The sequence below is a fragment of the Prionailurus viverrinus genome, chromosome A1 (assembly GCF_022837055.1).
Source record: "Prionailurus viverrinus isolate Anna chromosome A1, UM_Priviv_1.0, whole genome shotgun sequence".
NCBI lineage: Eukaryota > Metazoa > Chordata > Mammalia > Carnivora > Felidae > Prionailurus > Prionailurus viverrinus.
Genome location: NC_062561.1, coordinates 208,104,948 through 208,130,935, shown reverse-complemented (window position 1 = coordinate 208,130,935; position 25,988 = coordinate 208,104,948). Strand labels below are relative to the sequence as shown.

The 25,988-nt window shown below is 38.1% G+C and overlaps 1 pseudogene; it reads left to right on the top strand.

The window, feature by feature from the left end:
• Positions 1-3,878: 3,878 nt before the first annotated feature.
• Positions 3,879-24,573, top strand: LOC125164792 (uncharacterized; annotated as a pseudogene).
• Positions 24,574-25,988: the final 1,415 nt, after the last annotated feature.

Genomic DNA, 25,988 nt, shown 5'->3' with positions numbered 1-25,988 from the left:
CACCAAATTGTTTAGTCAGCATAAGCAGTGGGTGATTTTATGGAGACATGAGAAACGTCATCAACTAGAAAATAATTGTCATGTTGGAGAGGTTAAATCTCTCTTTTAAATCTGAAGTAAACGTTTTTGCTCTGAAGTAAACATTAACTGCTAAAAGTCGCATTCTTAAAGACAACAAAGTAAATCCAATTTATTAGGAACAAACTCATGATGACGAAAAGCCTTCTCAAGAAAGGCTAATGGGTCAGGAAGCTCAGTAACAACCTGGCAGGCCTCGAATGGTATTATTACAGGCCTCTCTTTCCTGGAATCTATCAATCAGTCAAACCCTCGCAAACCTTGGGAAGGCTAAAACAAGCTGGGAATAAGCAGGAGAGGATCAGGTGGCTGAGATTGCAAGGATGAACAGCAGAAGGTGAAACAAAATGACCCGTTGCTGCTGTCTGGGCATATCTCTCGCATGAATGTTGCACCGGATTCTGACTGGTGATTTGAGACACGACTGGGTGAAGAGAGATACCCCTTGAAGGAGTGAGCAGTCTCTGTGTCAGCTGACTAAAGGAAGAGGAGGGACCTCAGAGAGAAACCCTACACTGAGAAAGTTATGCCATAGGGAGAAGAGATAGTGTGGTCAATGAGCCTTGCACTTGCAATGAGAACATCTGAGTTCAAGTCTTAACTTTACGGGTTGTTGCCTACATGATTTTGAACAAAGCACAATGCCTCTAAGTCTCTTTCTCATCTGTGTAAAATGAGATAACAATACTCACCTTGACTTCTCCATATTATTATTATGAGGATCAGCTGATCTACGTATTTAGATTATAAAGTCTCTTTCATGTGCAAATATCTTATTTTTTTATAATAAAACAGTGGAAATTGTTATCAACACTAGTAGTAATAATCAGGAAAGAGCACAGCTACCATACAGAGGGCAAAAAGAAAAAAACGTTAAGAGCAAGACCAAAAAGATAGACTTAATGAAAAAGCAGTACAATACAGAGGAGGCATATGACATAGCAGTTAATGGCCTAGACCTGAAAAACAGCCTGCTTGGGTTTGTTTTTGGTTTTTTTGTTGGTTGGTTTTTAACCATTATTCATTTTTGAGAGAGAGAGAGAGAGAGAGAGACATAGTGCAAGCAGGGCAGGGGCAGAGAGGGAGGGAGGCACAGAATCCGAAGCGGGCTCCAGGCTCTGAGCTGTCAGCACAGAGCCAGAGATGGAGCCCAAACTCATGAACCCTGAGATCATGACCTGAGCTGAAGCCAAATGCTTAACCCACTGAGCCACCCAGGTGCCCCCAGCCTGCCTGCCTGGGTTTGAATCCTGGCACTGTGACTTAGTAGATATGTGACTGTGGGCATGTTACACTATCTATGCTTCAGGTTGCACATCTAGAAAATAAAGATAATAGTACCAACTTCATCGGTTTTTTGTGAGGATTATGGGAGTATGTATGTACTAGTTTAGCACAGCATCAGCACATAGGAAACATACAAGTGTTTGCTGGTATTATAATGCTGAGCTAAGGTGCTAAACTGTTTAATCCCTCCTCACTGGGGACTGAGTTGATCACAAACTCTAGGATTAGACTGTGTGCCCCCAGATGTGTGGAATTACGGGGACCCTGGGCAGGCATCCAAGCAAGTCATTACATAAACCACCAGAAAACTATCCCACACTGACTACAGCCCAGATTTCAATTCATAAGTGAGAGCAGAACAGGAAAATGTTAACTTTTCCATCATATCACCACTTTCTGGTTGTCTGTACCTAAGAAAGCAAATTCACTTCTTCAAAACACTAGATGGACTCTGGTCATTGTCTGTATCGACCAAGTGAGAAAAAGTACATAGTGTCATTTCTTCATCTCCACTAATTTTGTACTTATCTTGACATTTATTAACAGAGGCAAGTGTGTATTTTCCTTTATACAGGGTATACCACTTGCATAAGGCCCTTGGTTTTCTTGTTTTGTTTGTACTGGTTTCCATTTAGTTGGAACTTCTATAGTCTATTTTATAGATACTAGATTTCTATATTTTACAGCCATTTGTCCTTTAATAAAACTAGAGTACTGCAAATCACTACAAGAGTAAATAAGGAAAACTGGGTCATAGTTAAATGAGATGGATGGCTGGATGATGGATGAATCAAAAGATTTAAAACAGAGAGATTTATCTTTGTTTTTTCTGAGTACAGGGGTACTTTATACCAAAAAAAAGACTCAGAAATTGTCTAACTAGGATTATATTAACTTTTAAGTTTAAAAAATTAGCAGTGGAAAAGTCAGTTAGAAAAGATCAGAAATGAGGCAGTTGGTATGCAAATTCAATTTTAAAATATTTGCTTAGTAAAAGTTAGGATTTATCAAAATATAAGAAAAAAACTCATCCATGTTTTTGTCCCTTCTAGTAGAATAAATAAATAATAATAATGAGTCAAAGGAGTGCAACAAGACAAAAGAATATAGATGAATTTAATAGAATATAAAATCTTCAGCACCTATAGCAATTAAATTATATATGCAGTGGCAGCTCTGCCATAATTAAATGTATGAGTGCACCTGTAAAATAAAGGTTTCATGTGTGGTTTGTAAAGTTTATAAAGTAGACTCATTGTTGAATGAGAGAAATATATTGTTCAATGAATTGTGAGGAAAGTGAAATGTAAGGCATCCCTTCTATAAAAATTTTTCCAAGGAAGCTATTTAACATTTAAAGATGATAGCCATTAGTGATAAAATATGGCATTTTCTATATGGTTCACGGGAAAGTAACAAGATCTTCAGTCTGAATTCTCTAATTTCTAACACAACCCAGAAACTGTACATGTCAAAAAACACAAGTGAAAAACAAAATTGGTGCAATCTTGGAATGTGAATGCCATTGGTCAGATGGAATTAATTATACAAAATTAAATATCCAGTGTAGTTATTCATTTGGTTGGCATTCTTAAAGTCTCTGGGTGTCAGTTTCTTTCTGAAAAACAAACCGGTCATGCATATTAAATAAGATAATATACACACTTTGTAAAAGAGCTATAAAGCAACACATAAATATAAGTTCTAAATGTTGTAACACATCGCACAGGCACTGCACCTGTTAAATGTCCAGTAAATACTTGAGTTAATGATTGAGACATTGCAGGTAGTCAGAAAGGAGGCACTTGGCCTGAACTGTCACACAAGGACTGTTCTCTTCACTCTGACAATGCTCTGGCTGAAAGTGTTACGTTCTTGGTAACGTGGTCGATGTAAATAGTATTATTCAGTAAGAAAATCTACCTTATTCGCCATTACTTAGTACTATCTCCAGTATTCAAATTCACTTTCATTGGACAGCTATTCATCATAATCAATGCTATTCAATAAGGAAAATGTGAGCTCTGAAAACAAATCCAAGATAGGAGTCTAAACAAGTGTTAAGAAAAAGAGACATCAAAACAAATCATCATCATCAAAACAAAAAATAAAAAACAAAAGTAGTCCATAACATGTGAAGATGATTACACTGAAGAGATCAGTACTCACAAGATGAAGAATTCTAGGCATGTATTTCCATTTATCTTTCTGCTACCTGGATAGAAACTGCCATGAGGTAGATACTGCAGAGTAATTCCCTCAATAACTGTTTAACCCTTTTCGGTGTAACTTCCTATAATGCAAAACCAGGACAAAAATGGTGATACTCAGACTCCCCTGCAGCTAAATTTCCAAATATGATTCAGATCCAAATGTGATTCAGACTTGAGGAGCAGTGAGATAGAGGCCACTCTTCACCACTTCAGGTATTCCTGCTGGCCAGCCTGGTGGTGGAGGCATTTGGATTTCTACAACTACTGTAGGAGAAGGTGCAGTGACTGGTCCCTTGCTGCATGGCTAAGAGAGTACGAATCCACTCTGTGGGCATGGATGAAAGGTGGTGTGATTTTAGAACCAGAGGTTGTGGTGGTGACTTTCTGATCCAAGGATTGCTGCCAACGCACCAAGAGGCAGGTGGCAGCTTCCTGATTCCCAAGCTGAAGGAAATGTCCCCCACTTACAGGTCGCCGCAAAGGACGTCATTCCTTCGGCAGGCCAGTTCTACGATGTCTTTGTGATATTCATTTCTCGAAGCTTGGCCCAGGACTGCACTCCAGCTCTTCTAATGATTCTAAAACCACCCATTTCTGTGTGTTAAGTCTTTCTATTTAAAGTAGCTCAGGTGGTTTCTGTTTTCTGCAAGTGAACCTGGACCAGTACAACAGTCATGGTGCACATATGTGCAGACACAATTGCTCTGCTTTTATGAAGAATTACTGGCAGATTCTCTAAACATACTGTACACCAAGCATCTGTGGTTTGGTGAAAATGTACTTAACCCTTGCAACATTTGAGACACAGCTATTTGTTGCCTCCTTTGCCAAGCTTGATCCAACTTCCTCAAGTCCATTTTGCACTTTCTTGTCATTCCCCCCACAGCACATATTTCTACAACTTTCACTATTTCTATTCTTGCACTGTAATAATGATTACACCGTATTCTGTCTGTGTGTCTGCTTCCCACATAGACTTTTAGAAAGGCATTGGGTTTTTTTCAATCTAGGTGTTCCTGTGGGTGGCATATATCTTCAATAATATTGGTAAAAGGAAGAGAAGGAAAGAAGGATCTAGAATCAAAATAACCGAATTGAATCCTGGCTTCTCCAGTTGCCATTAGATGACTGAGGCAACCGAATAAGTTCTCTGTACCTCAATGTCCTGATTTTTAAATGGGGATGATGAGAGGATCTGCTTCATTCAATTAACATGTTTAATTATCTAATTTAATCCTCTATCTAGTTAATACACATAAAGAGATGGAGTCCTTAGAATAGTGTCTGGCACATACTATTGCACATTATTGTGTTGGCTTTATTGTCAAAAATCAACTTAGCAGTTTTAATAGACATAGAATTAGCACTACCCTTTTTCATTATGAACATTGTAATGTGCCTTAAGTGAATGATAAGAAAGATTACTTTTCCAAAAATATTCTCCCCAATGTGGTATTTAAACTTAAAGTCTATTATTTAAAAAATTCTCTCAGGGATAAAGCTTAACAAGTCATAACCATCATGTTTTAGAAGATACAGTCCATCTACTGCTGTCCATAAAATTTTGGCAAATTTTCATCTTTTATTTTGTCCTCATTTTGTTTTCATTGCCAAGGGAGCCTAAAGAGACCTCTCTAGGGGCTACTAAAAAATAAAATCCCAGTACCTCCTCTGATCATTTCTCAGTGCTAACTTTCAGGAATCTTACTTACATTTCCAGTATATCACATTATAAGAAAAATCTTTTGTATTAGATACAAAATTAACTTCTACATCCAACAATGATTTATTAGAGCCAATACTTAAATCCATAAATTTTATGGACAAAACAGAGCAGAATTTGAATACGTTTGAGTGTATAATTCATTTATTACACTTTAGTTTACAAAATTATTAAAGGTAAGCTATTAAAAAAACAGAAAGTTTAGAACTAAAATATACAAGTGGGGTGCCTGGGTGGCTCAGTCGGTTGAGTAGCTGACTCTTGATTTAAGCTCAGATTTCCTGATTCATGAGATTAAGCCCCCCAAACCTCCACCCCCATTGGGCTGTCAGTGCTGCTTGGGATTCTCCCTCTCCCTCTTTTTCTGCCCCTCCTCCTGCTTGCATGTTCTCTCTCAAAATAAATACTTAAAAATAATAAATAAAATGAAATGAAATATACAACAACTAAAATAAAAACTCAACAGAGAATGACAATGACAGACAATAAACCAGTAAATTTGCTGAGAACAAACTGAGGGTAGATGGGGGGGTGGGAGGGAGGGGAGGGTGGGTGATGGGTATTGAGGAGGGCACCTTTTGGGATGAGCACTGGGTGTTGTATGGAAACCAATTTGACAGTAAGTTTGATATTAAAAAAAAAAGAAGAACTGGTAAAAAAAACTTGAATAAAATATTTCTCATACTTATTCCCAAACTAGTCCTTTGGAAAATGTGTCCCTGTGTATACTCCCACCATTTGTAAACGAGAATCTCTATTTTCCAAAGCCTTGGGGATTTGGGAATTATTATTTTGAGTATTATTTTTAATATTTTTTCCTAACAAGATAATCCTAACTGATAATTGTTTCATTGGCATTTTTCTTATAGGGGAGGTACACCACTTTATTCTAAATGGTTATTTCAGTAAAAAATCATCATTACATTTCCCTGATCTTTTAATGTTTTAAATTAATAATAAATGTATTATTTTACATGTTTGTATGTTATCTGACTGAATTCACCAGTAAAAGAAAAAATCAGTAAATTTGAAGATGGAGCAAAAAAAATTATCTAAACAAAAGAGAATTAAAATAAAAATTAATGAACAGTATCTCAAGGGTCTGTGGCGCAATACTAAAAAAAGCTAACATTCATGTCATCAGAGTCCCAGAAAGAAAGTGTTTGATGCAGAAAAATATTTGAAGAGATAATAGATGAAAACTTCTCAAAAGATATAAACATACAAATTCAAGATAACCTGAGTTAATTAAATTATTACACAATGATTCCATGAAATAGAAGGTAACCATTATAAAATAGTGTGTAGTTACATATGTAAATATGGAGCGGATTTTAAACTATAAACAGGAAATCGTTTTATTAGAATAGTGAGACCATAGGTACTATTTGCAAGGCAACCTTTCTTTAATGTTGTGACATTATTTTTACAATGGAAACAAATAAAGGAATATTACCACTCATGAGCATTTACTTATTGAGGCATCATTTCAAAGTATTCTGTTTCTGCGGAGCCTGCCGAGTCCGGTTAAGCATCGGACTTCAGCTCAGGTCGTGATCTCACAGTTCATGAGTTTGAGCCCCATGTTGGGCTCTCTGCTGTCAGCTCAGAGCCCACTTCGGATCTTTTGTCTTCCTCTCTCTCTACCATCCCTTCCTCTCAAATAAATAAATAAATAAACATTTAAAAAGAGGATTCTGCTTCCTATACTACAGAAAAATAAAATTAAAAACATTGCTTCTACACTCAACTGTGTGTCTGTATGGATGTGATGATTAGTCTAATGCCACCCAGATTGTGAGTGAAGACAGAAGCCTGTAGCAACCAGACATTATAGGGTTATGAAAAAATACCATTTACAGTTCCCAAAACAATTCCAAGAGCATTGACAGCTTTACTGGAAAATATGTTTCCTTAAGATGAATAGTCATGAAGATAACCAGCCCCAGATTATTGCTGTTTGTTACAAAAATTAAACATCTGCTTTCTCTTTATCTATGGCTTTCTTTCTATTTTCATGGAAGAGGGAAAATAACATGTTTAGACTCTGCCTAAATAGTTTAGTAGATAGGTAGGTGTTGATCACTATATTAATAACTGGAAACACTGTAATACATAAAATTATTCAAGTTCCATATCCCATCCCTTTTCACTAACCATACTCCCAATAGGCTTATGTAATTAAAAGTAGCTTCAAGCCAAGTCCTAATGTCTACAAACTCATGGAATAGTTGTCCAAGTCTCTTCCTCTTAAAGTTTTATTTTCCGATTTGGAAAATATGACTTATCGAGCCAACTTCTCACTAAACACTAAATTCTTCTCAGCCAACTCCCAGAGGGGAGGTAATTATATTGCAGTATATGAATAGCAATACATGGAATTTGCAGATATTTGTGGGCAAGCCTCTGCAACTATTTCATAGTTCACTGTACCAACTTTTTATTTCATGAGCCAAGTTTATATATCCCTCCACAGCCAGGCTAGAGTTTCCCCTACAGGCTGACGGACAAAAGAAAAAAAAAAGGAGGATGAAATATTATATAGCACACCTAAACTTAAAAACCCAAAGCATATTCAAGGAGATTTTATTTTTCACAGCATAAAGTAGACAGAAATTTACTTTGAGTAGATCAGAAACTAGCATAGTGCCTCCAATTTTCTAAATTCAATCACAAGAATAAAATATCCCTATCAAAGCAATTTGATCTAACAACTATATACCTCACATTCATATTTGATTATTTACTAATTCATTCATTCAACCACCATTTATTGAGTGGTGACTCTGAGTAAAACGCCCTACTAAGCACCAGGGACAAACTGCAGAACCAAAAAAAAAAAAAACTGATTCCGATTCTCACAAAGGTAAATAAAGACATTAAACACTCAATCACACAATTGGGTCATACATACATGGTGTGAATAAGACCTCTGGGTGTTAACAGCACTTAACAGAGACATTTTTGAAAAGCTCCTCTGGGGGGAAAAAGCACATGTGCTGAAATATAGAGGACAAATAAACACTACTAGCAAAGTCAAATTGGGAATGAGAAGATAGAGAAAGGGGAACAAAGGATATTTCAAACAAGGGAACAGCATGGGCAAATAATCTGAGGTAGAGACAGTAAACTGAAAGATGGTCATTGTTGTCGGAGTGGACACAGGATGAGGATAGAAGGAGATATGAGGTTGATAGGTGGGTAGAGGCAGATTCACTCATGTCTTACAGGTCATATTAGGATTTTTGCTTTTGTCCTGAGAGCAACACAAAGACACTTTTGGGACCAGCAGAATGACATAAATAGGTGTGTGTGTGTGTGTGTGTGTGTGTGTGTGTGTGTGTGCAATCACTGTAGCCATAGATGAAAAAAGGATTCAAAGGAATCAGATATGGAGGCTAGGATATTAGTTATCCTAAAAAAGTTCAAGGGAGAAATGATGGTGACTTTGACAGAAGCACGGTTCTCAACTGACTGCAATTTTATACCTCCCACCTCCATGAGCACACTTGGCAATATCTGGAGACATTTTGGTTGTCACAAGTAGGGACAGTGGTACTACTAGCATGTAGTGGATACTGTTCAGTGCCCTAAAATGCTAGGATGGCACATCTCAACCAAGAATTACCCGGTCCTTAAATGCCAACAGTGACAAAACTGAGAACCTTGGACTAAAGTGATGGCAATAAAAATGAAGAGTAAACACATTTTAGGAAGCAGAAGTGACAAACCTACAATCACTGGATACAGGATGAGGGTGATAAAATGAATGAAAAATATCAAGAGTAAGTCCCAGTTTTCTAGCTTGTGCAACTGAGTGAACTGTCAGCCGTTCGCTGAAGACCCTTTAAGTTTGGAGGCAAAAGATCAAGAGTTTGGATTTAGATGAATTGAGTTTGAAATGCCTTTAACACATCAAGTTACATAAACAGTCTTACAAATTTGGATTTCATGTCAAATGAGATGAGAACTGTGCCATTTGGCAAAGTTGTTGGTTAGAGGTGAGATCAGAAAACACTGGTAAGTGTAAGCATGACTAAGATAGGACAACGGAAACAGTGAATACAAGGACTTCTGGAAATCTGTCAGTGAGGTTGGGCAATGGCTAGAGAAATATGATGTGGAAGAAGTTTTTTCAGAGTTTTTTTGTTTGAAAAGGAAGACAGTCTTGGGAATGTTTAAAAGGCTGATAAGGAAAGAGCCAAAAGAAAGCGAGCTGAAAATACAATAGAAGAAGAAATAATAAAATGGCAAGATTTACCCTCTCTAAAATCCAAATTCTTCTTGGTATCTGTGTTTGGACATCTCAAAAATATTTCAAATGTAATATATCAAAAAATGAGTTATGCTCCCTCCCCCGCAGGGGTTTTCTTTCTCAAAAGAGAGCACCATCCAATCATTCAGACAACTCAGTAGCAGAGGAGTCAGTCTTGATGCCTTCCTGTCAGCCACTCCTACACTCAATCCAGCATAAGTATCTCTCAAATTATTTCATTTCTCTCCACAACCACACAACACCCTAGTCAAAGCAATCACTCACTCACCTGCAATACATAACAGCCTCCTTGCTGTTTTCTTGCCCTTTTATGAGCGGTTCTTGCACCCTGTAGTCATGAAATCTAATTTTGTCATCCCACAGCTTAAGACCCTTCAGTGACTATCTACTGTTTGAAGAGAGACCCAAATCCTTAATACGGCACTCAAAGCCATTTTTGTGTTTTAAGTCTCAGTGGACAACAGGTTGCTCTCACTCTTTCCGCTGTATCCTCACAGGCCTTCTTTCAGTCATATCTCCCTCTGTCTGTTGCACAATACTGGCCCCTCTGCGGGAACCTCTCTTCATGTTTCACTCTCTACTCAGCCTGTAAATAGAAACTTGAAAGCCATCTCCTCAATGAAGCATTACCAAACTTAACAAGTTAACCTAGCCACAGAACCATAATTTTCTCCCTTGTAGAACCTCTCCCCACAATGTTTCTATGTGTTTCGTGTGTGTATCTGATAGTGTGTCTGTCTCTCAAGCTCTATGAGAGCACAAATCTCGCCTGATTTTCTTCTATCATGTGGCTAGTGCTCAGCATAGTGCCTGAACGTAGGAGGTCTTCAAAAACCACCCGCAAGAAAAATGAATGTATCTTTATAAAAACCGTAGGAAATGAGTTTAATTAGTTTTCTGTTGTTGCTATTACATCTTTGGTTTTTTTACTGATGATAAATCTAAGGCTTAAGGATTTCAGTAATTTGCACAAGATTAATAGTCCTCACTGGTGGACCAGTGTTTGGATCCATCTCTCCTCAACTCCTGAATTAATGCCTTTTCTGCTCTGCCACAATGCTTCCTAAATTCAGTACATTTCTAATGAAATGTACAGATCAAATAACTCTCCAGGCTAATTCAAAGTTTGACTATGCCCTTCTCATGATTCCCACCTGGATTTTGTCTTATATCACTAACTTCTACTCATGAAAAGCTTCAAATGCGGCTACAGGAGATGAAGTAGGTAATTTACACTGAAGGAAAAAAAAAAAAACAAGTGTATACCTGAGAATGTGGTTTTTCTGCCAAAGCCTTCTAATAGTACTTATAGTGAAACATTTTACTATAATTTGATAAACTGTGTTCACTTAAAATCTTATCAAAAGTGCAGCATCGATTTGTAAAAGATTCAGGACTAGCTTGTCTAAAAACTAGAGATCATCTTTAGTAAAGCTACCAATTCACATTTACTATGTCATATTCAATCTGCTAAATTCGATACACCCTAAAGATAAATCAGTCTTAACCAGAAATTTCTAAGAAAGGAATTTAGAATATGCCTATGGATATGACAAATAAACTATGTCATTTGGCCAAGTTAGCAACACAATGCACCCAAAGTACACTAAAATGCCAAGTATTCTGGTTCCACAATATTTGGTATATTCATTATTTACAAATTACCATTTTTCAAAGATGGAAAACCCTGTAACATATACTGAACATTAAAGCTATAGTAAATACCCTTCCATCCATATTGGCTTCACCAAAATGCCAGGTCATGTCTCATTATACATTGACTCTAGCATTGCCAGTGATCTCTGCCCTATCAGGATTCCCTTGCTTTTACTGTCTGCACCAGGTATTAGATACTTAGGCAATGTCTATCTTGTATTATGCATAATCACATGTTATTTTGTTGAAATTGCCAACATTGCCTTGGTCTTAGACTCAGTGTCAAAGGAAAGGGGATCCCCCTATTGTGTACCTATTCAATTGCAAGCAGTGTGTAGGAACTCCAAATATATCATTTTATTTAAGTCTCACGAAAGCCCCTGAGATCAATGTCTCCACATTATGCAAGAAGTAGAGCTGGGAAAGATCCCCTACTCAACAAGTGCCCAAATTAATGATTTCTAATAAACTGAGGGTTTGGGTATTTTTCCAATAATAATGCAGAAGTGTTTGAACCCTGCAGATATCACTGGCATGGCTCTTTCAAGTAGTATAAGATAATGTCCAATTCTTGGTCAATACTGATCCAAAGAGTAGTCTGACCTTCTTTATTAGTTTTATATTATTTCTTACAAAGAGTCACTTTCTGAGGGATTTAGGAAAGATAAATATTAATACCATGACTTATTTAGGAAAATAGTATCACAAGACAAATTTTAGTCTTGGCAAGATGTCTCTAGTATCTATTTTTCATAATAAAATCATCAAAAAATATCCATTTGCAAGGAAAAATGTCCAGTGACTATCTGGCTTTCAAGTATTCTTTAAGAACATGATTTTAAAACATGTAGTAAATTGGGGCGCCTGGGTGGCTCAGTCGGTTAAGCGTCCGACTTCAGCTCAGATCATGATCTCACAGTCCGTGGGTTTGAGCCCCGTGTCAGGCTCTGTACTGACAGCTCAGAGCCTGGAGCCTGCTTTGGATTCAGTGTCTCCCTCTCTCTCTGCCCCTCCCCTGCTCACGCTCTGTCTCTCTCTGCCTCAAAAATAAATAAAAACATAAAAAAAAATTGTTTTAAACATGTAGTAAATTGACAGGCCAGCACTCGCCTGTCTATTGCTAACCTTTACATAATAAAATCAACTAGGATTATTAATCCAACCTATGCAGCATTTATCCATGATCTGAGACATGAACATGTTGTTAGCCCAGTTCATCTCAGAAAATCATCCATTTTATTTGGTAATACAAATCCTCTGGTTGTACTTGCTTGTATGTTGTTGGCTTGTTTGCTTTAAATCTATGATTCATTTTATAATGACAATCTAAGTATGTGATTTAGCTAAGGCCAATAGTGAATTAATAGGCTAAATTCATAGAGCGCCATTGTGTCTGGAATTAGGAAATTATTTGCCTTTGCTATTCTTGAAAGAGAGGAAGTAGTTTTGTTTTAAGATGCAGGTGCAGTGTTTTCTCAAAGAAGGCAAGCTGAAACTGATGTTTAACAAAGAGAGGCTTCTGTGAATTTCTATGTAGTTTCATTGGGATTTTAGAAAGATTATATTTCCTGATTTAATAATACATACGATTAAGATGGGGAGGGCAGTATTTTAATACTACCCTGAATCTAAATCTAATACACAATTCTAGAAAAGGAAGGGAGGAAGGAAGGGAGGGAGGAAGAGAAGAGGGAGGGAGGGATGGTGGAGAGAGAGGAAGGAACAAAGAGAAGGATGAAGGAAAGATGGATACATTATTCAAATTTACTATTATAATACCACATGTGTGTAATATTAATGATTTTAAAGTAGCTGTCCAACAGAAATATGTACTCTGTAGGACCTTATTTTTAGATACCAATGGTGCAATAATACTCATAGTCACTACCATTCTTTAATCTCTAGTTAGGGGTTGGGCATTGTGGTAGGCACAATTATATCATTTGGTCCTAACCACACTCCAAAAAGTGGGTATGATTATCATACACACTGTATAGATGAGGAACCCGCAGCTTATAGAGAGTAATAGGATTTGAGGAAGGTGACAGAACTAGAACAGCAGAGAAAGAAACAGGTCTGACTCAAGAGTTTATGTACGTTACATGCTTTTGCATTCATTTTATTTCTTTCATTTTTCATTTTGTTATTCTATTGAGAGAGGCTTCTAAAAAGAAAACCATCCTTGGTTTAAGCCCTAAGCCTCCAGAGATGAATTTACCAGGGACCATGATTCATTCAAATCTGTTTAAAGCACACGCGCACACACACATGCACATGAACACAAAGCATTTCTTCCTGCACATCCTAACAAATCAGATCAAACCCTGTAAGAGTACAATCATGCTGCAATGATAAGACTGGATTTCATTTGTGCATTATTTGACTTATCTAACAACCCCTGTCTCTCCTATTGCTATGACATTTTAGGAAGTAAAGGAACAGATAATAGGGGGGAACATAAACCTGCTTCATCTAAGATATGGTCTTCTTACTCTTACCAAGTTTTACCATACTCTTTACAATAAACTATATTTGGTAAAACATCCTCAAAATATTACTAATAAAATGAAATATAAAGTTCCAAGAGACACTTTCTGCAAAAAAATCCCAGTTCACAATTTCACAAGACTAGCACCAAATTTCAAATCAGTCTTGAAGTATCCTAAACTGTAGAAAATAAACATATTACATAAAGGCCAAATCACCATATTCCATAATTCTTTCTAGGACTTTCGGCATATAATTTCTAAGAGAATCCAAATTATGTCTTTTCAGCCATGTGGTTGGCTTTACCCAAAGTGAAATGTGATCATTTTTTCTATTTAAATGAGGCACACATATTAGACTTCAGATAGAATGCACTAAAATGGACACGCCTTTCCACTTCAAACATAAAATTTCGAGAAATCACAACCCTTCTTCTAATGGTTTAATATAAAAATGAAAGGAAATGTCCAATTCTCAGAAAATGAAGAGGAACTAAAGATAGAGCATAAACTCTCCTCCTACCACGGTGGTGCAGTGTTAGTGAGGTAAGACTGCGGAATAGATTCAGATATAAGCTGAGGCTATTGTGTAGCCCCAGGCATGGACATTGCAGCAGCAATGCTCCACCCATGTTCCTTTAGATTCTTTACCAACTTGTGCACTCAACCACCCTGTATACTTTTCAGTTAGCATCTCCTTCATTTCTTTATCAGGGAGCTGGCCTCAGACTGCTAGAACCCCTTGAGAGCTCAGGAAAAGCAAGAGCCTCCTGGGAGTTTCCATCTCTCCTGGAGAAGACTTTAACTAATGATGGTATATAACTACCATGGCTCCCTTCACTCTGGTAAGGAGGGCTCTAAGGTGTGACCTTCAAATCTTTACTTCAGACCTAAGCCAAAGCTTCCTAGGTGAGATTTTGCTTGATACCATACCCTTGTTTGGCCAAATTGCTTTTTGAGTCCCATTTCTCTAAACCCCTATTTTTCCTGGGATCACTCACCAATAATTACTTTCACACGAATCCTCATCTCAGAGTGCGCTTATGGGAAAGTCAACCTAAAACACAAGGTACTGAGTTCTTACAAGGTAGTAACTGGAACAGTTCAGGAAGATCTCTGAATGGAAATAATAAAAAGAAGACCACCACAAAAAAATGAGACCTCCAAAACATGCACCCGGGGAATCAGAATTTACATGATTTATGAGATGCAAGAAGCTTCAAGCTAAGGAATTAACATAATAACTAGTCTGGAGCAGGTGAGATACAGATGGAAATGCAAAACTACAGCAACATTTCTTCCAGGAATAAAAGAGACAACTCCCACTGGAGTGGAGGTGGGAGGGGGTGTGTTGGATGATGAGAAAATCTCACAGTCAAAAAATTACAGACTACAAAGAAATAGTTTCACCTTGACAGAGCAAGTCTCACTCCAGCAAGTGGAGGACTCAACAACGTAAAAAAAATTACAAAATCAGTATTTTTTAAATGAAGAAAATAAAAAGGAATAGGAACCATAATGAAATCACTACAAAAATAGTAGACAGATTTGAAAAAAATGTCATAGAACATCTATAAAAGCTATGGTGGCAGATAGAACACATTCACATAGTTTTATTCACTCTTGCCACACACAGGGAAAAAAAAAACTTTTTAATCCACAAAGATGGAGACAGCAGCAGGGGAGTCAACAGTGATCGAATTTTGAATGCCAGAAAGCAGAACAAGTATAAATGACTTAGAAGACCCAAGAAAGATGAATACAAAATTAGCTGTCAGAAAAACTAAGTCCATGCTACTACAGAATCCTAAAAGATTCTGGAACAGGCAATACTAGTAGCTCTAGAACTGTGCATGAAAGGGAGTTTCAGGATCAGTTTGATTTCTTCTAGTCCAGATTCCCAGTTCTTACCTTTCCCAGACCATTCTTTGGAACAATTATTCCTGCCCCAGAAGTTTGGAGGGTGTGGTTTTTGTTTTTTGTTTTCCTGGAGAGGTAAACAAAGATGGTATGGGCCAATAAATGTGGGTCTTTATGGGAGGTATACCAAGAAGAGAACAGTTTAGTGACTTAATGCTGAATGGTCTAGCTCCCAGAATGCAGTCAGACCTTTACTCTCCAGTAGAATACTGTAACAGACTTCCCCTGAGTCTCCAACACACCCATGAGGCAAAAACCTAGAGATACTGTTCACTCTACAGTGATGTTCAAAGCCTCACACATGCACTGAGGTCTTCCAATCAGCTTTGAAGTCCCCAGCTCTTAATTATGATTAATCAATCAAGAGACAGAGCTACACACAAATCATCTTGGAATAAGCCAACACTATAAAAGGAGAAGAAAACTTTAAATTTAAAAATGAACGAATCAATAAAACCATGATTAATATTTCCAGAGAGAAAATATTTTTGAGTCCACGAAAAAATAGATGCTATGAAAATAAAATGGACATTCAGATAACAGAAAAAGGAATTTTGGAAATTTCTTTTAAATTATATTGAAAATGAGACACTCAATGGAAGAGTTGGAAGATAAAAGTAAAGGAAATCTTCCTGAAAAGAAAACAAAAAGAAATTAAAATAATAAGAAAAAGGTAAGAAAACTAGAAGAGCATCCCATAAGCTCTAAGATTAAAAAATAGAAAATACAAAAAGAGAGAAAACATGAAAATTGAAGGGATGGAATCTTTAACCTAATCCATTTGAAAAATATTGCTCCCAAATAAAGGATATATTTCCAGATTGAAAGAGACCCAAGAGTCTCACAAACATACATCACTGAGGCAATTCAGAACACAGGAAAACAAATAAAAAGTTCTACAAACATCTAAAGAAAAAAAAGGTCACATATAGTGTAAATAAAGTGACCATATAATCTATCATCCTAACTAGGACAACTTAAAATTAGATAATTTTAGGGGCACCTGGCTGGCTTAGTCAGTGGAACATGACTCTTGATCTCCGGGTTGTAAGTTTGAGACTCACACTGGATGTAGAGATTACTTAAAAATAAAAAAAATCTTAAAAAAAAATAAAATAAAGCTAGGTAATTTTCAAAAATTTCTTGACTGTCAAATTGGCTTATTTCTTGACAGTATTAAACAGTTCTTTTCAAAAGCTAGTTTCAAAAATAAAGTTGCTTCTAAGAAAAATAACATATGTTTGTTACATTACAGCAAAAAAAATTCTTTGTATGATTTTCTGAGCATTGAATAATACACAGAATGATTATTTTTGGTACTTATTCACTTAAAATTAACCATTTTCTTAGCCACCTTTGTCTCTAATAATATGCCATTTGTATTTTTCAAAAAAAAATGTCTCTTTTTATTATAATCATGTGATTCTAATTATTTTCATGTTGACTTTAATCTTCTAAATTAATAGTTAATAAATGCAAAAATGTTGACATCTTTTGTTGGCTTTTCTCTATAGGCCATATTTTTAATTGAAAAACTACTTTCCCTACAAATGATGAAATATCTGGTAACTTCAAAGCCATTGCAATTTTTTCCTATTGCATCATATTATCATCTCAGCCCATATATTTTCTTTCATTCAGAGTACTCACTTGACAATTTTTTTTTTAGAGAGAGAGAAAGAACAAGCAGAGAAGGGGCAGAGAGTGTGTGAGGGAGACAGAATCCCAGGCACTATCAGCATACAGCCTGATGGGGGACTTGAACTCACAAACCATGAGGTCAAGACCTGAGCCGAAACCAAGAGTCAGATGCTTAACCAACTGAGCGACCCAGGCGCCCCAACAAATATTTTTACAAGATAAAATTCATCAATTAAGTTCTCTCCATGACTAACTGAAATTTAAATGCTGGAAAATGGAAACTCTTCTCTCTCTATCCCATTTCCAGTACAGAAAATAAATTACCCAATTAAAATTAGGGACTCCATCAAAAGATTCTTTCCTTAAATCAACATAACACAAATCAAAATTATAGATTTTAACACCTAAAAACAGCATTTGAACTCTCATCATTTATTTTGTTCAATACCTCACTTGCTTTTGTAGAACAAATATCACTGACTGCCTTCCTATTTTCAAGTTTTATTTTAATTAGTTGCAATTGACTAAACAATTCCAAAGCTAAGTTTTTGTGCTCTATTCATTGAATGCCCCGATTAAAATTTTTCCACAGGCTTTGAACGAATGCAAGCAGAAGTTAAAGGACTTACTTCCCCCAAAATTCAGACAGTTGCAGAATATTTAGGATGCAGAACATTTACAAATACCTCAAATGTTCAAAAACTTCTGGAATTGAATTGATGAGGAGCAGCAAGGAAGAGACATGTGTGGCCACACTCAAGTTTTCTGAATAACAATGTTTTCCATCCCAACATTCTATATACAAAGTCATAATCAAATATGAGGGCAGAATCAAAATTATAGGATCTCAAATAATTTTATATGTATTCATTCTCTGAAACTATTAGAGGATGTGTTCTAAATGAAAGAGAGAATAAGGTGGTGGGAGAGACAGAGACAGAGAGAGTCAAGAAAGAGGAAGACATGTTATAGTAGAATGAAAAAATGCCCTTCCCCCCAAAAGGATACTCACTTCCTAACGTCTGGAACCTGTAAATATTGACTTAGATGAAAAAGCATCCTTGCCGATGTGATTAAGGATACTGAGGCGTTGATCCTGAATTACCCAGGTGAACTTCATATACAATCAATACAATAACATGTATCCTTATAAGAGGGAAGCAGATTTAACACACAGAGAAGAGAAAGCAATGTGGTAGGGAGGAGGGAGAGATTTAAAGATGCTAGCCTTGAAGACTAGAGTAATGTGGCCACAAGCCAAGGAATGCTAGCAGCCAGCAAAAGGTACAAAGGCAAGAGACAGATTCTGCCCTAGAGTCTCCACAGAGAACATGGCCCTGTCAACATCTTGATTTCAGGTCAATTAAACTCAATTTAGCCTCTGACTTGCAGAACAGTAAGAGAATAAATTTCTTTTGTTTTAAACCACCAAGGCAATGGTAACTTGTTACAGCAGTCCCAAGAGACTAATACTAATGAGATACAAGGATTGGGAACAGGAAATGGAAAAAGGGAAAAGTAATGAGAACCAAAAAAGGACAGACAATAATGACCTCAAAATGACAACTGTGCAAAAACAGAGGTAAATATACCAGTCTGTATTGGAACAGAAGGATTCAAAAAGCAGATACCTACTGCCATCATACTATCTTTTCACCCTGAAAGAATGCTTGGATGAGCTTGGCTTCATTTCCTAATTCTATTTGGCATGACTTGACCATAGTCTAATGAAATTCCTCCCTCTTCTCCATGCCCAGCTATTTGGGTCAGCAGAGGATAGCCATTTACCTCATGGAATTATTCTGCTTTTCTTTACTGTTGAGCAGACAAGATAAGGGATGCGAATTTTAAGACAGAAAATACAAAATATGCTACTCCCTCTGATTATCCCTATTACCTGGGCCTCAATATAGCCCTGCCAGATGCCCTATGCTTCCTAAGGTCCAACCAGGACTTCCACTAATTGACAGACTAAACAGTTTCCATGAAGAGGCGGGTCCCTAAAGGAAGGATCCTGGTACACTGCCCCAAATTTATACTGTTAATCCTTCTTACAATCTTTCCCAACAAGACCTATGGTCTTTTACCAGGGTGACTGTACACTGGCAAAAAGGCAATAGTAAGACCTTTGGGGACTATTGGATATTGGCTCTGAACTACACTAATTCCAAGAGACCCAAAACATGACTGTGGTTCATTTGTCAGAAGAGGAGTTTATGAAGGTCAGGTGACCAGTGGAGTTTTAACTCAAGTCCATCTCACAGTAGGCCAAGTGGGTCCTTGAACACTTCATGTGCTGTTTTTTTTTCCCCAGTTCTAGAATGCATGATTGGAACTGACATATTCAGCAACTGGCAAAATTCCCACATTGGTTCCCTGACCGATAAACCAAGAGCAATTCTAGTGGTAAAAGCCAAGTAAAAGCCACTAAAACTGGATTTACCTAGGAAAATAGTAAATTGAAAGCAATACCATGTTTCTAGAGGGATTGAAGAGATTAGTGCCACCATCAAAGACTTGAAATATGCAGGAGTGGTGATTCCCATCACATCTCCTTTTGACTCAGTTTTTTGGACCACACAGAGAAAAGATGGATTTTGGAGAATGACAGTGAGTACTTGTAAGCCTAACAAGGTAATGATTCCAATATCAGCCACAGTACCAGGTGTGGTTTCATTGCGTGAGCAAATTAACACATCCTTGTTATGCAGCTAAAATGACAAATGCTTTTTTTTCCCAATTCCTGTTAATAAAGACTACCAGAAGCAGTTTGCTTTCAGCTGACAAGACCAACAATATACCTTCACTACCCTACTTCAGAGGTATAACCAAGTCTCCAGCCCTATGTCATAATTTAGTTGACAGAAATCTTGACTGCATTTCCCTTCCATGAGTATCACACTGATCCACTACATTGATGATATTATGCTGACTGGACCTAGTGAGCAAAGAGTAGCAACTACTCTAGACTTATTGGTAAGACATTTGCATGTCAGAGGGTAGAAAATAAATCTGATAAAAATTCAAGGGTCCTATATCTCAGTAAAATTTCTAGGATTCCAATGCTATAGAACATATTCAGATATCCCTTCTAAGGTGAAAGGTAAGTTGTTGCATCTGGCTCTTCCTATAATCAAAAAGAGAGAGAGAAGGAGGAAGGGAAGGAGGCGGGGAGTATAATGTTTAGTGGGTCTCTTTGGATTTTGGAAGAAATAAATTCTTCATTTGGCTGTGCTACTTTGGCCCATTACTAAGTTACCCAAAAGTTGTGAGTTTTGAGCAAGGCCCAAAACAACAATAGGCTTGGCAACAGATCTGGGCTGCTGTGCAAGTTGCTCTGCTACTGGACCATATGATCCCCCAGATCCAGAGAGCAGTGTCAATGGTAGATAGGGGTGCTGGATGGAGTCTGTGGCAGGCCCCTATGAGAGAATCTCATTACAGATCCTTAGAAATTTAGAGAAAAGACCCGCCATCCTTTGAGAGATCTACTCTCCTTTTAAGAAACAGCTCTTGGGGGCGCCTGGGTGGCGCAGTCGGTTAAGCGTCCGACTTCAGCCAGGTCACGATCTCGCGGTCCGTGGGTTCGAGCCCCGCGTCAGGCTCTGGGCTGATGGCTCAGAGGCTGGAGCCTGTTTCCGATTCTGTGTCTCCCTCTCTCTCTGCCCCTCCCCTGTTCATGCTCTGTCTCTCTCTGTCCCCAAAATAAAAATAAACGTTGAGAAAAAAAACTTTAAAAAAAAAAAGAAACAGCTCTTGGCTTGCTACTAGGCCTTAGTAGAGACTGAACATTTAACTATGGGCCACCAAGTTACCATGCAACCTGAACAGCCCATCATGAACTGAGTATAATCTGACTCACCAACTCATAAAGTTGAGTGTGCACAGTAGCACTCCCTTGTCAAATGGGAGTGGGGTATATGAGATCAAGCCCAAACAGTTCCAGAAGGCACAAATAAATTATATGAAGTGAACCAAACACCCATGATCCCTACTGCAGCTATACTACCTTGTCTCACCCAGGCTTCACCTATGGCCTCAAGGGGAGTTCCCTACAAAGAGCTGACAGAGGAAGAAAAGACTTAGGCCTGCTTTGCAGATAGTTCTCTACAATATGCAGGCATCACCTGTAAGTGGAGAGCCACAGCACCACAGCCCCTCTCTAGGACATCCCTGAAGGATAGTAGTGAAAGAAAATCCTCTCAATGGGCAAAACTTCAAGCAGTGTACCTGGCTGGTCATTTTGCTTATAAGGTGCTTATAAGGCCAGACGTGTGTTTATTTACCATTCATGGGCTGTGGCCAATGGTTTGGCTGAACAGTCAGAGACTTGGAAGGAACGGGACTGGAAAACTGGTGACAAGGAAGTCTGGGAAAGAGGTATGTGAATAGACCTCCAAGAATGGGCAAAAAGGGGAAGATATTTATGTCCCATGTTGGAAGATGACCTTTAACACTTACTTGAATAGGATAATCTGTTCTATGGATACCAGTCAGCCTCTTTTACCAGCCACCCCAGTCATCACCCAACGGGAGCCCATATGTTCATTAGCAAACTGTCCATGGTGGCAGGAATGAACATTACACATGGGCTCAGCAACATGGATTTCTACTCACCAAAGCAGACATGACTACAGTCACTGCTGAGTACCCAACCAGCCAGCAGCAGAAATGAACATGGTATGAAATCAACACTAACATTTCTTGGGGTGATCAGCCAGCTAACTATCGGGTGACAGATTCATTATAGTGGGCAACTTCCATCACAGAAGGGACAGTATTTTGTTCTTACTGGAATAGATGTTATAGGTATGGATTTACCTTCCTTGCATACAATATTTTTGCCAAAACTGACAGCCCTGAATTTAAGAAATGCCTTATCCACTGACATGGTATTCCACATACCATTGCTTCTGATCAAGGCGCCCATTTCACAGTAAATGAAATATAGCAATAGGCCCAACCTCATGGAATTCACTAGACTTACCATGTTCCCCACCATCCTGCAGCAGCTGCCTTGAAAGAATGGTAGAAGGGCCTTTTGAAGACTCAGTTACAATACCAAGTAGGTGAAAATCCCTTTCATGGCTGGGGTAAGGTTCTCCAGGTGACTATAAATGCTCTGAATCAATGTCCAATATATGCTTCTGTTTCTCTCATAACCAGGATTCATGGTTCCAGCAATCAGGGGGTAGAAATGGGAGGGGCATCATTCACTATTACCCATAGTGACCCAATAGCAAGAGCTTTGCTTCCTATCTCCCACACTTTATGTTCTGCTGGCTTGGAGGTCTTAGGTCCAAAGGAAGAAATGATCCCACCAGTAGACAAAACAATAATTCCATTGAACTGAAAATTAAGACCACTACCTGGCCACTAAACTAATTGTTTTATAACTATACATTGTTGGTTTACAGTTATGCGAATGATTTTCCTTTTTAAGTTTGTTTATTTATTTATTTATTTTGAGAGAGAGAGAGAGAGAGAGAGAGTGTAGGGGAGGGGCAGAGCGAGAGGGAGAGAGAGAATCCCAAGCAGGCTCCCCACTGTCAGCACAAAGCCCGACACGGGGCTTGAACCCATGAACTGTGAGATCATGACCTCAGCCAAAACCAAGAGTCTAACATTTAACCATCTGAGCCACCCACATGCCACGCAAATGGTTTTCTTCTATTAACTCAGCAATTATATTTTTAAAGATACTCCTGAATTTTCTGTGTGGAGAGGTTTTCAGGACATCTAGTCTGCAGTGCTCCCGGGGAAGGAAATTACATTATCAACAGATTTGCACTCTAACTTAGCATGTCCCTACACAGCTATGCAATTATAAGCAAGTTTTCTTCTCTTCAAAATTATAAGGCTTAAGAAGGTGAGCTGAGTTTCTTTAACATGTGATCATATGACTCTCTATTCATTCTCAGCTGATAGATCACTCTGTTATGTCATATTGAAGGCCTTTTTTTTCTGTTTTCCAAGGTTTTAGTAAATGCCAAAAATATTGATCCACCCTCTTTTAGGGTCTAGAGTTGACTGCACATTTGAAGAGTCAGGAAATAGGCTGTTCCTAAAGCTACGCCAGATTATGCTAACTTCACCAAGTCACTTAAACCCCATTTCCCTTTACCTTCTTACCACTGTTGTGGAAGTTACTGCTTTAAAAAAAAGCATAAAAATAGCACTAGACTAAAACTTGCAAACCCAGTCTGTAAATAGGAAAGTGAGGACCCTAAAAGAAGAGAGAAAAGGTAGAAAACAGGTGTTCCTACCTGCCTAATGCAGCTGGTAGCCCCTTCTTTCAATTCCTGTAGTTGAATTTTAGATGAAGGAGAAAACCTGGTATTTTAGCTCTGTCATTGACCCTGAGTCATGTATGAGCAGGACGTATCATCGAGATTCTAATGGTATGGGGCACCTGGGTGGCTCAGTCGGTTAAGAGTCTGATTCTTGATTTAGGCTCAGGTCACCATCTCGCAGTTTTGTGAGTTTGGGTCCTGCATCAGGCTCTGCACTGTCAGTGCTGAGCCTGCTTGCCTGCTTGGGATTCTCTCCCTCTCTCTCTACCCCTCCCCTGCTCATGCTGTCTCTGTCTCTCCCAAAATAAATAAATAAACTTAAAAAAATTTTTTTTAAAGATTCTAATGGTACAAGGAGCAACTTTAGCAATTCTGAGTGCAGAACAAACATTGCTCATGAGGTGGGATCTAAGAAGATCAACCTGAAAACTGGTTCACTGTGTCAGACTTAGGAAGGCTAAGGTAGAAGCAGAACGGACAGGGAGCTTCCTTTCACTTTTGCTCAGAAAAGCATTGCCGTAATTGTTGAAGAACCATCCCCTTCTATGTGAAGTCCCTAACATTGCCCCCCTGCTCTCCAGTGGCTCCTCTTCACTTCCACACAAGGACGAGTTCTCAGTGGCAGTCCAGCTTCAGCGAGACTCCACAGGGAGCACTAGCATCTGGGAAGTTCACAGAGTTATTCCACCCTCAGGCATGGGGACTGGCTGTAAGAATACCTATTTCAGTCTATCATTGGCTGAGGACTGCTCCCTGGGGCTGGGGCTATCACCTTTTAGGATATGGCTCCGGTTGGATCGAGAGCTCCTCTCCAGAAGCAGGGGCAGCAAGCCTTAGCCGCAGCACTTACAGAACCCAGTGCGGGAGTGGAGGAGTGCACCGGCTAGTGATGGGGTTCTGCATGGGGCACCCATATAATTCATTACAGTTGCCAAGACTTCACGTTCCTATAGCAAAGTGTGCTTGCAGGGTGAACGTGGCCCTGTGGGTGGTGTATTAAAAGGAACAGGTGGGCTTTCCCATATTCCTAACACTTTTTTTTTTGGAAGCTGCCCTTGATAGAGTTTGCCATCACCTCTCAATAGTCAATACCGACAGTGAACAAAGAAGGAAGAATATTCCTAAAAACTCCTTTCAGAACTGCACTCCCACCACAGTATTTTACTGCCTTATTTCAGCGACCTCTTTCTGAAACTCACTGAGAATACCAGAGCTAATTTCAGGCTTCCTATGTCTTGCAAAGGGCAGAATATTCTTTATAAGGAAAATATATTTGCATTTAATTTAATTTAATTAAGCGCAGCAAATTCTTTATCATCTGGGCCTAACCATATTCAACTGCCATATAAATTCAATATACAACAAGGTAATGTTTGGCACAAATACTAGAGCCATAAAATATGTCCCACAGTGCTATAGCCTAGATGTTAAGACAAGTATTAGATATGATCTTAGAAAAATTACAATAGACATATTTGTATCAAAATAGCACCATCTAGTTCCTTATGAAAATAATAATTCATCATATTAGTATAGATGGAAAGTTCAGATTCAAAAACACTTTGAAAAGCAATTAGGAAAAACATGTCTGTTTGCTTCTGCTTGTAGATGCATCAGTTCTCTCTGGTGGGATATTCAAGAAACCAGTAACTCTGGTTACCTAGCTGAGAAAGATGATTAATACATAGGCTTTTAGCTTTTTTGCTTTTTAAATTTTGAATCACGAGAATGTATTATACTTCCAACAGTTACTAAGAACATTTTATCCTTCTGAGATTCCTCCAAATATATGGATTTGGATTTTTAGGAGTTTGCTTAAGATGATTTTATATTGATACAGGTAGAGGAAGGATAAACTTTCACTGAGAAATAAGTATAATGATGTCATAAATCATTGTCTATTATTTGTTGGCTACTTTGCTAAGAGATTTATGTGCCTTCCTGTTTAATCCTCATCACAAAATTTGGGAAAGGTGCTGTTTTCCCTATTGTACAAATGAGAGGATTAAAGCTTATTATGGATAGGTAGCTTTTCTGAGATCTCATAGGTAGTAAGTAACTAGTATAACTTGTTGCTGTATAATCCAGGCAGTCTAACTATTGGGCCTTTTAGCTAAAAACAAGCTGGTAGACATTTCCCAATCTGAGTCCTTTATTGGTTTTTAACTCATTTATAAACTCTAGTTAGTACTTTTATAATCATTCATTCTCCTTCAAGTTAGCATTAGAAAAATTAGTGTCAGTGATTGTGTCCTGCTGGGACATCTCTAGATCAGTCCCGAAACATACAGGCCTCAAGGCCAGATTAACCTTAGAGGCCAGAGGATGACCCAACCATGAGAAGATCACTTCCTCCCCAGATTCAGGTTCTATCTAAAATGAATTATTTGATCTATGAGCCTGAAACCCAGTTAA